The sequence below is a fragment of the Protopterus annectens genome, chromosome 3.part0, assembly GCF_019279795.1.
Source record: "Protopterus annectens isolate FY-2018-M chromosome 3.part0, PAN1.0, whole genome shotgun sequence".
Taxonomy (NCBI): domain Eukaryota; kingdom Metazoa; phylum Chordata; order Ceratodontiformes; family Protopteridae; genus Protopterus; species Protopterus annectens.
In genome coordinates, this window is record NC_056731.1 from 436,338,308 (window position 1) to 436,355,827 (window position 17,520).

The window sequence follows — 17,520 nt, forward strand, 5'->3', positions numbered from 1 at the left end:
TGGGGGCACCCCACATGGGGGTGCATGGGGACTTGCCCCCCTGATTTAAACTTCTTTTTTTTGCTTTTGATATTAATGTTTGAAAAACAGCGAATCTGCTTTTTGATTTGCTGTTTTTCGAACATTAAGGACTGTCAGCGTTTTCATTTTCATGGTTACGAGTCACTCATATGAGCATTCGCACCACAGTGAATCGCCTTTATAAAGGTAAACCTTAAAATGAAAAAGAGAGATAAGGGTTGGGGTATGAGAAAAAAGAGATAATTTGTACCATCATACGTGACATACAATGAATTATTACAACATAAAGAATTTATTCCCACATTTATATTTAAGTATACTTAAACAACTACAAACTGATGATTGCTGAATACAATCCAAAATGTGCACATATTGCACATATGCTTGATCAAATTATATAGATTAAGTCAACAGCAGGGCATTTATGCCACTTCTGTTGAAATTATCATGTAATATTTTAAATTATTTGACTATATGCTTGTTACTTGTGATATCCAAACCCACAACATCTAACTATAGTATTAGAATCTACTCCTATAGTTGCCTTGTGCTAAAGACTGAAGCAGGCATGCTTGATTTTACAGTTAGGATATGCATGCTTAATTTGCTACTACTGTGTAGAAAAGCAGCACTTTAAATAAAATAATAGTTATGCTGTGCTGCATACATACCCCTTGCTTCCCTCGCTCTTTCTAAATGTTCAGCATAGGCCTCTCTATTCACCATTATATCCTGGTTGACTGTGGAATAAAAAGAAGAGAACAAAAGAATAGCATTATACATACCAGTCTTGCCTAACTCAGCTGTATATCTAGTTTAAATTCTTATCTGTATACTTACACAACTAAGGGATGTCAGCAGTTCTAAACTCAGCCAGCCACTGGTTGAGTGTGTCCTGCTTGCACCTTTTGAGGTCATTAAAATGGTTTCTGCACTGTCTCCAGTGAGTGGAATGCCAGTCGCACTGAAGACAGCATTGGCCAGACTATCAATGCCTCAGACTTGTACTGGGAGCCAGTATAGTCATCCTGCAAGAGCCTTCAGCTGTAGAGATTTACAAGGAGTCCAGTAAAGATTCTGGATTCCTCAACACCCCAACTTTCAGCTGTAAATTGGGCACCTTCCCTTTTACCTCTAGACATGTTCAGTCAAGGCAAATGATAACAGATAGTGATGCTTTCCCACCAATTCATGTTATTGCTTTTACTGCTAATGTGCAAACCCAAACAGCAATGCCAACCATGTTTGCAAGGCATTACATGGAGAGCAACAGTGTCAAACACAGAAAAAAGTAGTTTTTGAAATAGGAAGGTTAATCTGACAGTTGGCATTCGAAGGTATGAGGATATTAGATATTATTATCTGTGTTAGCATGAATTGCTGAAGTTTTGTAAATGTAAATTACCCTGTGTTACATATGTCAGCATGACTAGCTATAATCTTGGAAATAAGTTTGTCTTTTGATTATTAGTCTGACTTATGCAAGATATTTGAATGTCAAACAGTGTTCATCTGGCTAACTAAATGTACATTTTTTTTGTTTAAAGAGAATTCTGAATGAATGTTATGACAAAATCAACTGACCTAGGTGTGATGTCGTGTGCCAGGGCTGAGAGAATAGAATCTTCACTGCAGCTGTTTGTTTACTTTTCAAAGTCTGATATGAGAGAGAGTAGAATTCTCATAGCAGATTCTTGTTACTTAAAAAAAAAATCTGCTATAAAAGCAGGTTCTGAGTTCAGTTGTTCAGTTATCATTCAGTTGTTTTCTAGAGCTGTTCAGCAGTAGTAGTCCAGTTGTTTCAAGAGTAGTTGTTCCAGTCCCTGAGGACAGACAACAGCCTGGAGTGTGGACATAATTCCTCATCTTGCTTGCAGATGTAAGAGTATAATCTTACCTTGTTGAGTTATTTATATTAGATAGGGACAGTTAATCTTCAGATAGTCAAGGAACTACAGCTAGTTAGTGGCTTTCTAAAAATCAATGCGAGATCTATCCTACAGTATTATTTTCATATTTCCTGTGTGTGAAACTCTGTTGTTTCTTGGAATCAGTTATTCAGTATTTACATATTTTAAATCCTTTTATTTATTATTAAATGTTGTACCTCTCATTGTGGTGGGTTATTTAGTGAATATTTTAATAATGTGAGAGTGTTTTGTGCTTATTGTGATAACACCAGGGCCACTCCGAAAAGCTTAACTACTTGGGATAAATGCTAACATTTGTTTTAATATCTATTTTACCCAGTATAATTGAACACCCCTTTTGAAGGGTAGTGTGGTATTTAACTGGTGGCAGTCATCACCTTGTAATTTGGGCAAAGAAACACAGCAGGTAAATCTGTGTCAGTCTTTCCCAAGAGTGTGTGCATGTGTGAATATCAGGCATTTAAGAGTGATTGTGTCAGATACCTAGAACTGGGACACAGTGCTCTGCAGTGGTTAGTGTGGAGACTCATTTGGGACCTGGAATGAAGCATATAGTCCATTTCTAAGTTTGGAACCTGTTTCCAGTGTAGTCTTAGGGGAAATTGTGTATCTCTATCCCTGCTTTTAGTGACACTCCCTTACCAGAGACAGTGATGAGGATTGAGACTCCTTAGTTACTGCCCTGGGGTAAAGAGGGCTTGTCACATATGGGGTGGTTGCTTCTGTAACTCTTAGTTGATTTAACTTTGCAGATATGCATTGGCAGCATAAATTTTATGACCTGGCACTTTTTTTCTGGCTTCATGCACTGATAAAATAAATTTGTAGAATGTGGGATTCAAACTTATGAATTAGAAGCAAAACATATTTTTCAGCATAGGTGATTTTTCATTCTTGCCACAGAAGAAGTGCTTTTTATTCATGGTCATGAATTATATTTATATAAATACAGTTTACTGTCAAATGGTTGAAGTGCATCCATTCGACTGACATTTGTTCGAAAGGCACTTTTCCAGGTTTCATAATGTCTGAAATTTTTTTGTCAAATCCACAATGCTGAAACACCATTCCTGTTCTATGTCGCAGAGGACAAATGGGTTTTCGGGCAAAACTCCTGGACATATTGAATGTTGAACTCCAATTTTACCATGTTCGACATTAGGGAGGAAAATTATTTCAAATTAAAGTTCAGCATTCTGAACACTTGCATGGCTGTATTTCAACATTTTGATGGTAAACCTATAAATACACATGACAGAGTGAGTGATAACCATGTATGTGTGTGACCTAACAAGGTCATGGTTTATACATTTGTGTGTTTGACTATCATTCAGGTTTGATGGACATCCAAGGCCAGAGAAGACAATTATAATTACAAAATCAGAATATTCAGTATACTGTCTGTCACACATATAATTCATATAGGTTCCACTGCTATACCTACTTATTGTTATTTATAATTATGTTTACATTTTTTATTATTTGCTTTTTAAAAAGGAGTAGACAAGCATTGATAAAATTGTGACTGGACTAGGTTAGAACCTGGCTCACATTTATTGTGAGCATTTACTTATACCAGTTAAAACAGGGAAGGCTGGACTACAAGTGTACTTTTTTACAGTGATTACTGTGCACAGTGACCATTGCAAATTAGACTTCATTAGTCAGAGCTGCTCATTACTTATACATATACATTAAAGAGTTTAGTGTTTAAACATGTGTGTGTGTGTGACATGAGACTTCAGAAAATAAATGTGTAATTGTAGAACCATAATTCTACTGACACTCAGTTACACATTTAATACAGGTATATGATATCCTGTGTAAGCTCAATGCGCATGCTGAAGGCAGTTGTTTCTAAGTTTAATTGTTGTTTTCATGTTAATTTTCATATAAAGAAAATGGAACAACGGGAATAAACTTTGCTCTTTGGATAAGAACCCAGGATTACCTGTATTGCAGACCTACACTTATACCTGTTGCCACAGATACAGTTAAGAAACAGTTCAATATTTTCATATTCATTATTAAGAATGAGTGTTAATTGCTGAGCAATGACACTTAACATGTTTGCCCAGCAGCAAAAACAGAGGAATCAATGTATCCATTTTGAAATTGTCTACTGTCTGCTTTCTGTATGCAAGTGTCATAGATCTGCAGGTCATGGGGAGGGTTGCTAACAGACGCACAACTCTGCTTAGTGGGTTTGCGTGATGAAAAGCAAAAGATACAACAATGTATCCTTTTTGAAATCAAGAATGTCTGCATTCTCTCTGCAAGAGTGTTCTGTCTGTTTCTTGTGTGAGCTGTAAGCCCAGGTTTGCATGAAGGAAAGTGATGTGCAGATGTGACAATCAAAGCTCATCTTGTTTTATCTTTGTGAGTAGTGTTCATTATGTTTCATCTTTAAAAGACAAAAACTTGAACCATGATCTACAGATAGTGTATACTATATGGATTTCCATGTTTGGCAGATGTGCTACACACAGACATGACTCACAGTTGTAGTTTATGTATTGTTTAGCGTAGAAGTACATTACATGACATTTATTCTATTTAACTGTTTCACATGTTTGAGTTAAGCTGCACACCATGCAAACAATGGTATTAAAAAAAATAAAAATAAATCATATAAACAAGACTACAAAATAAATACTAGTACACATTAAAAATGTTTACTTTACATAAGTCTGAATTTTAACTGTCATATCAATGAACACAGTATGGGTGTCTTATCCATCTTTGCCACAGAAACAACTTTGCAGCAAGAAGGAACATTGTTGTGCATACAAGCAAGTCCCAAATCACCCACAGTGTTAACAAGACATATGGCACTTGAACACCCTCAGTTGTTTGTACATTTGTTAATTTCAGATGTATTGCAGTGAGTGATCACACAGCCATTTATGACTATTGTTTGCAGCAATGCAGCTCTCTCACTTGTGTAGGGTGTTCATTTTTCTCTTATCTGATCAGTAATCTGAGACATGCAGTCTGTAAGGCATTTTGTATCATTGTCCTTAAAATATATGAGAATAGAAAGTGTGTTGAGGAGATGGAAAGAGTACTTTGAGGGGTTGATGAATGAAGAGAATGAGAGGGAGAGAAGGTTGGATGATGTAGGGATAGTGAATCATGAAGTACAATGGATTAGCAAGGAGGAAGTAAGGATAGCTATGAAGAGAATGAAGAATGGAAAGGCTGTTGGCCCAGATGACATACTTGTGGAAGCATGGAGGTGTTTAGGTGAAATGGAAGTGGAGTTTTTAACCAGATTCTTTAATGAAATCTTGGAAAGTGAGAGGATGCCTGAGGAATGGAGAAAAAGTGTTTTGGTACCGATTTTTAAGAATAAGGGTGATGTGCAGAGCTGTAGTAACTACAGAGGGATTAAATTGATCAGTCACAGCATAAAGTTATGGGAAAGAGTAGTGGAAGCTAGGTTAAGAAGGGGCGTGATGATTAGTGATCAGCAGTATGGTTTCATGCCAGGAAAGAGCACTACAGATGCGATCTTTGCTCTGAGAGTGTTGATGGAGAAGTACAGAGAATGTCGGAAGGAGTTGCATTGTGTTTTTGTAGACTTAGAGAAAGCATATGAGAAGGTGCCTAGAGGGGAGTTGTGGTATTGTATGAGGAAGTCAGGAGTGTCAGAAAAGTATATAAGAGTGGTACAGGATATTTATGAGGGTAGTGTGACAGTGGTGAGGTCTGCAGTGGGAGTGATGGATGCGTTTAAGGTGGAGGTGAGGTTACATCAAGGATCAGCTCTGAGCCCTTTCTTATTTGCGATGGTGATGGACAGGTTGACAGATGAGTCCCCGTGGACTATGATGTTTGCAGATGACATTGTGATCTGTATTGAGAGTAGGGAACACGTGAAGGAGACCCTGGAGAGATGGAGACATGTTCTAGAGAGAAGAGGAATGACGGTCAGCAGGACTAAGACAGAATATATGTGTGTGAATGAGAGGGAGGATAGAGGAATGGTGAGGATGCAAGGAGTAGAGGTGGCAAAGGTGGATGAGTTTAAATACTTGGGATCAATAGCTCAGAGTAACGGTGAGTGTGGAAGAGAGGTGAAGAAGAGAGTACAGGCAGGGTGGACTGGGTGGAGAAGAGTGTCAGGAGTAATTTGTGACAGACGAGTACCTGTAAGAGTGAAAGGGAAGGTCAACAAGAGGGTAGTGAGACCAGCTATGTTATATGGGTTGGAGACAGTGGCATTGACAAAAAGGCAGGAGTTTGAGCTGGATGTGGCAGAATTAAAGATGTTAAGATTTGCACTGGGTGTGACGAGGGTGGACAGGATTAGGAATAAGTATATTAGAGGGTCAGCCCAGGTTGGTAGGTTTGGAAACAAAGCCAGAGAGGCACGATTATGTTGGTTTGGACATGTGCCGAGGAGGGATGCTGAGTATATTGGGAAAAAGATGCTAAGGATGAAGCTACCAGGTAACAGGAAAAGAGGAACGCCTAAGATAAGGTTTATGGATGTGGTGAGAGAGGACATGCAGGTGGTTGGTGTGACAGAGCAAGATGCAGAGGACAGGAAGAAATGGAAACAGGTGATCTGCTGTGGTGACCCCTAACTGGAACAGCTGAAAGAAGAAGATGATGATGATGATGATACAGTTTTCAACAAAGGCAGTGGAGTTTGGATATTACTGAACTGATTTTGAAAAATGTGTGCTGCTTACACTTAAAACATTGATACAATTACTTCTACACTTTGTAAGTGTAACCTGGCTGACACACCCACTGTAGGTAAGGTAGTCTGAACTGCTGTTGTGTTTTCCTTCTCCCTGCCAGTAATTATTCACATTCATTAGCAACAGACACCAAAGGATTGCCTACACTATGTTTAGACCTGCTACACAGAGCCAAGATTTTGGGATTCAGCAATTCTAATGAGTTCACACCTCATTTACACCTTCAACATTCTCACAGGCCTGAATCTACTTATAAAAAGGTATCCGTGTGGATATATATATATATATATATATATATATATATATATATATATATATATAAAGTTTACTGATGGCATAATTTTTGTCAGGGCATTTTACTTTCTCAGATACACAGCTTTATTAAGTTTCATCACAAGTGTTATTGTTAGAGCTGTTTCTCTTTACGCTCTTCCATATTATTTCAATGAAATGTAAATGTCCTATATTGTCAATTGACTGATGTGTTATCCCTTGTTTGGTGCAAAATGTAATTTGCCTGTTTTTTTTTTTTTTTGGGGGGGGGGGGCAAGTTCCATCTCTGTGTTGCCACAACCAAAAAATGATTTACAGAGGTTTGCCTTGCTATTGTTAGTCCTTGTTTTGGATCAAACCTTGGTTTGTGTGCGAGTATAATATGTTACAACCACATAACCATTTTTTTTATATTTGAATAACTGAAGTTTTTTGTCTCTCCAGTGGGTAATATTGAATAACTAATAATATGTGTTTTAGCTAATTATGACTTTTATTTATATGATAGTTATATGTAGTACCCTTCTTTTGTGATTTATGTTACCTAGGACTATGGCATCCAAGTTTCCCAATACCCACAAACCCAGTGATTCAGACAATAATGGGATTGTACAAGCCTTTCATCAATATGGTGCCTTTCTGCTTGAGAGAGGACATGGGGTATACATCTGAAAGAATGCCAATTTGGAACCAGATAGTAAATGTCATCAATGCCATTGCAGGGTGAAGCAGACATATGATCAGGTGCGTCATAGGGCCACTGACATAATTCCATCAGCCCAGAGAATAGCAGCTGCAGTGGCCCTTGGACAGCTGGCTATCAGAGCCTATTAATAAAAACATCAAAACATGAACGGAGTTCCCCAACACAAATTTATTATGGTGAATTGAGCTCCGAATAACAGCTTTCGTCCACTCCAATGAATAGACTTCTTCAGAATAACCCAACAAAAATAAATGAGTTTAAATACACTTGTTTACATCGCATTGTGCCAATGTTGTTCTTGTTTCTATATAGGCAAGAGCATTCGACAACTTAGGTACAGAATTTATCAACATACATATGACATTGGCAAAATGGATGAATGGAATGCTTTATTCAAACATATTAAGGAAAATTCTGCACATTTTTTCAAGTTCACAGTAGTTGATAGTGTTGAACAGGATCCCAGGGGTGGCCATATGTATTTGTTTTTAGAACTTAAATGGCAGCTCATATGTAATGCAGGCCATCCACCTGGCCTTAATGAGGTAATTTCCATTTCTTGTTTTCTTAAATTAAAGTCTATGTGTGCGATCAAATAGTTTTGTAAATAATTTGTTTTTTATATATATTTTTTCTTATATATACAGATGTTTTTATTGTTATTTATGTATTTGATATATGTTTTATGGAGTATTTTATGAAATTGTGTCTTGCTTTTTGTTCAATCAATTATGCATTAAGGGGAATGTCTATAACAAGTGTATTTAAACGCATTTGTTTTTTTGTTGGGTTATTCTGAAGAAGTGTATTCATTGGAGTGGACGAAAGCTGTTATTTGGAGCTCAGTTCACTGTAATAAATTTGTGTTGGGGAACTCTGTTCATGTTTTGACATTTTTACCAATTTGGCTTTTCTGTTTCCTGTTTTTTGGTAGGAGGGCCTACTACAAAACTACTACTGACACCAAATGAAGTGCTCCTGTCCACTGTCAGGGATCCAAGCAGCTCAGTGGAATGTGTACAACAGCATGTGATTGATGTTGCTGCTGCTATTTCAGGGAGGACAAGTATGTCCCAGAAGGAGTTTCCAGGTAAGCTTATATATGTCAATTTTTAAGATTTCTTTATAATAAAATATTGAAAGCTATAGTTAAGTTGGTTTAATAATTTTTTTGGGGGGATATTCATAAATTGATATAGTTAACAACACATTCTGGTTCATTACACATGGGCTTGGGGTGGACATGTCATCCATGTTTCAGTTAAATGTATTGGTAATGGACATATAAAGACAAAAAAACTCCCCTGTGTTACTACTGTTGTGATGATTGTGTCCTTACATTTTGCTTAACTTCTTCCAGGACCATCCTCTCTAGCAAGTGTGGAGTCATCTTTACATGGTAAGCTAAACATTTGTATTTCAGTAATGATGATCATTTGACAGAAATATGCACGTATCCATATGTGTGAGGTGGGGGTCAGGACTCTGTGTGTATTGCTGTACTGTCTGTGACAATGGCAGCAGTGCTAATTTGGTAGCATATATTAAATTGTAGTAGTGTAGCTATTCATTTCTTTCCTGTGTTTGTTGCTTATAAACACAGGTGATCCTGACAGTGGAAGTGAAGGACTCTTCCTACTTAATGTCAGAATATTGTTAGATGATGATGGTGGGCAAACACAGGTACAGTTGGGGGTTCAGAGGTTGAATCTGACACTGAGGTTGACATTCAGCTATCCCCTGTAATTATATTGGACACAGCCAGCATGCTTAAGTAAACCCATTCCAGTAAGATCTCCAATATTGGATAGGTTAAGGGTGAGACACTTGATCAGGGTAATGTGGTTACTGTGCCTTCAATACCTGTTGACTATGGCTATAGCCAAAGTATGGGCAAGGAACCATGCAAGTGGATGCTTAGGGGTGCTTGGAAGATGCCTGCTGTCCATCCTACATTTGATCCTGTTGTGTCATTTCGTGCCACTCAACATATGTTTGAGGACATCATGGAGGCACAGGCATATCTCAATAACGCCTCTGAGGAAATGCTTAGGGTTGTAGATGTGGCACAGGCTGACATGTGTGACTGCCTTCCCCATGTTGCCAATCCAATGTAGCGGATGAATGACATATTGTAATGTGCAGTGTCTGTGATGGAACCTCTGCTGGGAGGGGGACGGCATCCACATGGATGTAGGTCAGCCACATCATCTGATGTTAGGGTGCATCCTACATAGTTCTGGCTCTGTCCTCAGGTGTATGGTGAAAATATATGTAGTCAGTGGCATGTTGTAACATAGCATTCAGGAATTGATGTAGGATCCTGGATGCCGATGCCTGTGACACCCACAGTATGCCCGCTGTTGGCCTCTGGAAGATAGCTGTAGCTAAAATTCTAAATGCTACACATGCCTAATCTCTACTGGGATTGTTTCCCCTCAGTTTGTCCTTGGTCTCAATTGAAGATGACAGAGGTTGCAGAGTTCCTGTTGTGAGTGTTTATCCACCCTATAGTACTCTACAGTTTCCACCTCATACAGATTGTGAAAAGTTAAATGGGGTCTAAACGCCCTTCTCCTTTTTGGCTATGGTCTATCAGCAGCAGCAACAGCTTAGACATGGGCCTGCTGCACATACACAGGAATAAGAGCAACAGGAGCCCCAAATATTATTTCTGTGTAGCCTAGTTTCTGAGGCTGTATTTCAATAGGTTTTGGAATTCGCAGGGAAAACCAGCACTGAGTCTACATGGTTGCATTATAGCTTTGAATAGCTCCTCCATCTTGGATTGGTTGATTAGCATACAATTCAGTTGCTTATGTTGTAATTAGCATACCATGGTGTTTGTCTTTGTGTGGCTCTACACTGAACACAAATTGGTGGATTATCATGTGCTCATTGGACCACAATGAGCACATGGTTTTAAAGGACTGTGTAGGCTTTATTGAATTTGCACCATTTTAATTTCATATTACTTCACCTGCATAAGGAAAATTGTTAATTTCACACTACTACTACTTCCCCAGCATGTGGGAAATTATCTCCATGTCAGAAGCTGAGACCAAGTCATTCAGAAATAGTAAAATACATGATTAATTTAATCTTTGTTATAAATATTGTAAGGTTCCTGCCTTTTTTTGTATTTTCCCAGCCCTGTCTGACCATCAAGATGTCCCCACCAAATGGTTAAAGTCTCTCTTCATTTGTGTTATCTTATCCTGGTCCCTGACATCTCAAATCAGCCAATGAGGAGTATCCTCCTTGTAGATGGAATGACTTTTCACACCCACAGGTCAGGATGTGGCAGTCAATTTCTGATTCACAGTTACCCATGGCAAGGAAGAGCTCTGTGTGTATTTATTCTAACCTATTCCCTGGCAACTGATGTGCTCAGCCCCCTATGCAATTTCACCACTGCTGTGTGCACTTTCATGGATGACTGCATGTTGCCCATATGCAATTTAGCTAATGCCATGCTCCATCTTTTGTGTATTGGCATGTTGCATGTCCTGTTCTCCTTACTTCTGAATCTGCTGGCATTGCAACAGCTAGACCAATGCCATCACCCCACCCTCCTAATGGAGTCAGCTGTTCACTCCTGCCCTCTTTCTGCAGCTCTTCCCTTCCCTGTTCATTTGGTTCACAGAGCTTTATCCTCTCTAATTCAGGAGCATGGGATGTGTCCAAAATAGTAATGGTACAGAAGTTTCCTTTTTTATTTAAAAGTCTCCAGTAACCAGAATAAGATAATATCAATGGCTGTGTATGGCATAGCTATACCACTAACTGGCAGCATGTGCACTCTCAGAATAAAATCATCATATGCATCTAAACTAGCCATGGCAAGGGCCTTGGAGCCAGATATCTGGTTATTAAATTTAACAGGCTTCATTTAAATACAAACCTTGATAAAATCTGAAGTGAACATTAGGAATAATTATTGTTCTATGCCTATAAACTGAATGGCCAAACAACATTAAATTTTAATGACAATTTCCTCTCATGACTAGACAGAGATGATTTGATTTTGCTGAGTAGATATATCCATAATAAAATATAATTACCATTTCATAACTGTTATTTGTTCCAAATTAGTCACTTATCATTTTTGTTATGCGCAGACTGTATTTAAAGACAAAAAAAGTAACTGAAACATTTTACTGACATATTTCCTCAGTCTGTGTCAAGAACTGCACTGAAAATTCACTGGTGATGCAGGACTGACATTTTCCAATACGATGTGCATTCAAGGGGAAAAACTGATGAAGTTCATTTAACTTTGCTAAAAGAAAATGCTGAAGCAGCAGCTGACATTTTGTATTTGTGAAAAGAAGACAGAACAGAGGCAATAGAATTCATCAAGTCATCTGAAATTTTTCAACAATTGGTGACAACTAAAATAATTTTTTTCCTTTAACCCCATTAATTTCTGTGAAGGTACAATAAGTATTACATAGTCTTGAAGAGACAGCAACACAAAGTAAAACCCCACATTTGTGCTGGTGTTACATCAGATGAACGTATAAGCAAGAGTAAGTTGGTAAGGAAAGCGAATACAAGAAAGGTGATGCCAGTGTTTCTTAATTATCTGCAAGGAAAAATCATTTGATTTTGACCTTGTAAAGAAGCAATAATAAATAAGCATTAAAATATGTATTTATAGCATTTAAAGATGAGTATTTTTGCATTCATAGCACTGGTAAATATTAAAAACCTGCACACACTGCATTCTCCAGTGCATCTTAATTTTATGCTACAGTAGCTTTCCAGCCTGCCGATATTGATTATCTTTTCCAACTGGTGTACTGATGGCCACACTTGTTTCACTGTAAAGATACAGAGTATTACAGTAAATATTTATATATCTCTTACCATGACTACTGTGATCTAAAGCAATAACAGTACTATAATTGTTATTAAAACAATAAATCAGAAAATAACTTGCTCACAAACCTTCATCCTTAGATAATGGCATTAGTATAGGCTTGCACGTAGAAAATTAGACAAAGGTTGCAGTAATAAAACAGATGAAGTAATGATGTTAGGCATCAGTGCTGAGTGCATTTCAAAGGGGAAAAATAAAAGTATTAAGCTCAGTAAGGAAAGGAAACTTGCCATCCACACACACACAAAATAATAATAAAAATGTGTTCTATAAATATGTGAGACCTTTTCAATTGGATTCTCAGGATAATATCCAAATATCTTTAGATAACTATGCTGTGTCCGACTTTAACAAGATAGCTGAAACATTTTGCACAAAGTTATTTAGAAAAGGGAAGGGAGTGATTTCATACCATATACTTAAGGACCTTGAAACAATCGCAGGCAGTATGGTTACAAATGTATTAAACATTATTAGGCTAGATACAGCAGCAGGTCCCAATTGTTTTAATAACCTTTCTCCTAAGTAAAATCATGAACTGTATTGCACTATGGCTAACCTGCTCTACATCAGCAGAGGTAAACAGGGCATGTTCCAAAATGGAAGAAACAAGTAACAATTTTGGCATTTACTAAAAGTGGTGATCTGCATTAAATGAGAATTTACATGCTCATCAGCTTGATTACTATTACTGCAAATATTCTGGAGTGTTTTGAAAAGCCTCTTTTCATCATCATTTAAACAACTAATTGATGTTAGTCAACAAGAGTTCACGATCGCTCATTCATGGTTCACCAACTTATGGAACTTCACAACACATTGACAGACACCAAGATGAAAACCTGGCTAAAGATCTAGTATATCTCAATCTGACAAAGGCCTTTGCCATGGTGTCTCACCATAACATGCTTCAAACTCTTATCAGTTGTAGAGGTGAATTATATCATCAGCTGGAGTGCAAAACACTTCCCAAATCATAAAAGCAGAAATATGATTTGAAATAAGCTTTCATCTGAGAGAGTAATCAATAAAAAAGTCCCACAAGTCTCAGTATTAGGACCATTTTTAAATGTATTTACAACAACATTTCAAATTATTGAAGGTCTATAGATTATACTAAATACAGCAACCACACTACTCAGCTTGAGTGCCCTATACGGATTACAGGGCAATGTCGACTTATTACATAACGTATCACATAAGAACGAGGTTTAATTTAAAAATGTGTTTCAATGCATTTTGGATAATCTAATAAGGAATGTTCTTAATATATTAATAATCAGGTTTTGACAGCTTCGCTTCAAATGAAGGATTTGGATGATACCTTAGCTAGTGGTGTGAAGTTTGAGATGAACGCCAATATTGTAGCTAGGAACTGATATGTTACAATGAGAGTCAGGTTTCAAACAATAGCTGTTAAACAGATTGATGTGCTACTGACACCATACAGACCACGTATTATTCTCTACAGATTTAATATTGTGGGTCCCTCAGTAACTAAGGTGTGAGCTCTGTTAAAAATTTGAGAGAATAAAGAAATAATATACCAGTAAAATGTGGTCAGTTAGGAAACTTGATTATATTGCTGGTATTTAAACTGCACTTAAATCCATTCAGTTATAGACTGGTGGTAAGACAGGATTTAATTTTAACTTACAAATTCTTTGGGATCATTAGAAGCAATTATTTGTCAACAAGAAACAGCACATTATTAGTTTAAATGAACTGCTTTATTTTGGGGAAAAAGTACACTAGAGGGCATTGTATTTGACATCATCTGCCATGTTCAATGAGGTTAGCAAATAAATTAAACACTGAAGCTGTTCTGAATAGTTCATACTTTTTCAGCCCATTAATTTATGTAGCAACTAATTGTAGTAGCATTTCCTATTGTTTCAGGTAGTTTGTTTGAAGGCTGTACAATGCACACCATATTCAATAATCAGATTAATATGGGTAGGTTATAAAGTAGTTTAGTGCTCATCTTGAAGGGACTAGACATACCCTTTATAATTAGATGGGCTACAGGATATATTTCTCTGACTAGAAAAAATGCTCTGGTTGAAATTTAAATTGCTGACTACCATAGTCTTCAGATTTTTAATCTTGGTACTATTGTATTATGATTTAATCCTTTATTTGGTACTCAGAATTACCATTTTGTCAGCTTTCATAATACTGCATTTATTAACATTAAAATCAGGGTCATTATTACTGAACCAGGTATGCTTTTTGTGTAGATTATGTTAATGAGCATCTGCATCTTTTATATTAGTAGTTAGGTTATCCCCAACAGACACACACACACATTGAGAAAGCATATAACTCTCCACCATAATTTGTGTCCTTTTATTTAATCAGTCTTCTCAGCCATTGTATTGTATGTTTTTTTATGTGACTTATTTCTTTATGTGGAATAGTGTTGAATATTTTACCAAGACCAAGATAAGCAGCAGCTACTATCAGTCCTTCATCAATTGCTGAAGCAAATGCCACAAGATTCAAATGTTTGATTTTTCCCTTAGCAAGTCTACTCTGCTCCATATTAAGCAGGGGGATGGTGTCTTTATCATTTTGGATAAAATCTATTTTGTTTTTTCTGATTTTACACAGAATGCTCTTCAGGTTGAGGAGTCTAATGTGAGCTGCCTATAAACTGATACAGCTGAAACCTGCTGCCATAAGTCATGAATATTTGCAGATCCTATAATTTTGTCTAACTTAATTGATAGGGTCATAATTTTTCTTTAATTCTGTATAGGGACCATGAAACTTGTATTTGTAATGTATCAGTGTCAGCAGTTATATTACTAGCTATATAACAGAGCTCACATTCTGTCTCTGTAATACTCTGACATGAGTCTGCTTATTCTGAAATTTGCACATTTTTTTTCTGCAAATGCATTCATTATGTAATGGCTGGCTGTATGATCACTTCACTGTTTATTGATAGTGCTTTACATTTGCATCTGTTACCTTTCAAATTTTTGATGCAGTTAAAGAATATGTTTTGGTTGCTTTCAGTTTTTAACATCAAGCTGAATTCATAGTTAGACCTGGAAGATTAATTTAGTAAAGTCATTTGTCTCATATTATTTATCGTAGTATTTTTTTGACAAAAGTAATTTTTGAAAGCTACCTATTTTTTCTGTCATATATTGTACAGGCTTTCTGATTCTGCCAAATGGATTTTGTTGAATTTGCTTGTACATTTATGTCTTGTTGGTAATACTATCATAAAACTCATTGACAATATCCTGAGCAGATTTATTTGAATTATTAACACTTGTTTCTCTTCAGCTTTCATTAGCATGTCATTTGTTGCATTAAACATTCCATTGGTAAAGGATGTTTAATTTATGTTTGAGTTTGAGTTAATCTTACATTAAAGATGATTAATTACAGAGCTATAACCATGAGATGGAAAATAGAAAGGTCCTAGGTTTGTTAGTATGACATCCAAGACACTGCTATCACTTGTTGAGTTTCAGACAGTTTGTTCGAGATTTTTTTATTCACAGTCTGTTAATATTTGGACAAATTACTTTATATTGATCGCATGTTTAGCAAAGTTATATGTGAACAGTAGAAAAGTACAACTGGAAAATTTGGAGGAATTAGGGCTTGTAGATGCATAGTGATTGAAGAATGGTAACATTAGATCACTGATACTCTCCAGGGATAAGGCAAGACAAACTATTGTGGAGCGATGGCATGTTTTGTCTGTGAAGCTAAATAAAATAATTATTTCAGACCAGGCAAAGTTATGTGGGCCAGGCTGGTAAAATAAAGATGGAATGCTTAAAAGTGAAAAAGTGTAGAAGAGAATAAGTGGACACAGCATATGGAACAGGAAATGATGGGGCAAATGGAAGGAAAGGGTAGAATGAGATACAATCAAAGCTGCACACACAGAAGAAATAATCAATGAGAGTGGTAGGAGAGTGAATATTAAAAAAGGAAAGGTTAATTTACATCATGAACTGAATGAATGTCAAGTTGGTGAGAGATGTCTGTAAAGTGATGATATAAGGCAAAGAATGAATTGTAAAAGTAGTTTTATAAAATGGTATAACTGGAGATATATGTATTTTTGCAGGTCCTATTGTGACAATATGAGATATTGCCAGCTATGCTGGAGAAGTAGGACAGTGGATGTGTAACATATGCCAGCATAGCTAGCTTGAGTTTTGTAAAGAATCATATGCCATTTGTATATCAAACTGACTTGTACAGGTGCTTGTGTTGAAAATATAACAGATTACTGTTTTTATAATTTAATATATATAAAGCACTTTGTCTATTCAGAATCTTCAGAAATCTTTTTCTGTTTAAAAACTGTCATAGCTTGTTGTCTTAGGCTATTGTATAAACTGAAACATTTACTCTGTGTAATTATCTCTTGGCTAGTGGGGGCTGGTTCTTTTGTGTTCTTGTAAAAAAAAGTTGTTGTTCTGGTCTTTGGTGCAGGCTGGAGAAGTTGTTTGACTGAGCTACAAAATATAAGTATTTTTGATTATTTTAAGATTATTGTTTTTTTTTAATTTAATATATATAAAGCACTTTGTCTATTCAGAGTTGTTTGACCATAACTGAGCTACAAAATATAAGTATTTTTTGATTATTTTAACAGATTACTGTTTTTATAATTTAATATATATAAAGCACTTTGTCTATTCAGAATCTTCAGAAATCTTTTCCTTTTTAAAACTGTCATAGCTTGTTGTCTTAGGCTATTGTATAAACTGAAACATTTACTCTGTGTAATTATCTCTTGGCTAGTGGGGCTGGTTCTTTTGTGTTCTTGTAAAAAGTTGTTGTTCTGGTCTTTGGTGCAGGCTGGAGAAGTTGTTTGACCGCAACTGAGCTACAAAATATAAGTATTTTTGATCATTTTAACAGGTTACTGCTTTTATAATTTAATATATATAGAGCACTTTGTCTATTCAGAATCTTCAGAAATCTTTTTCTGTTTAAAACTGTCATAGCTTG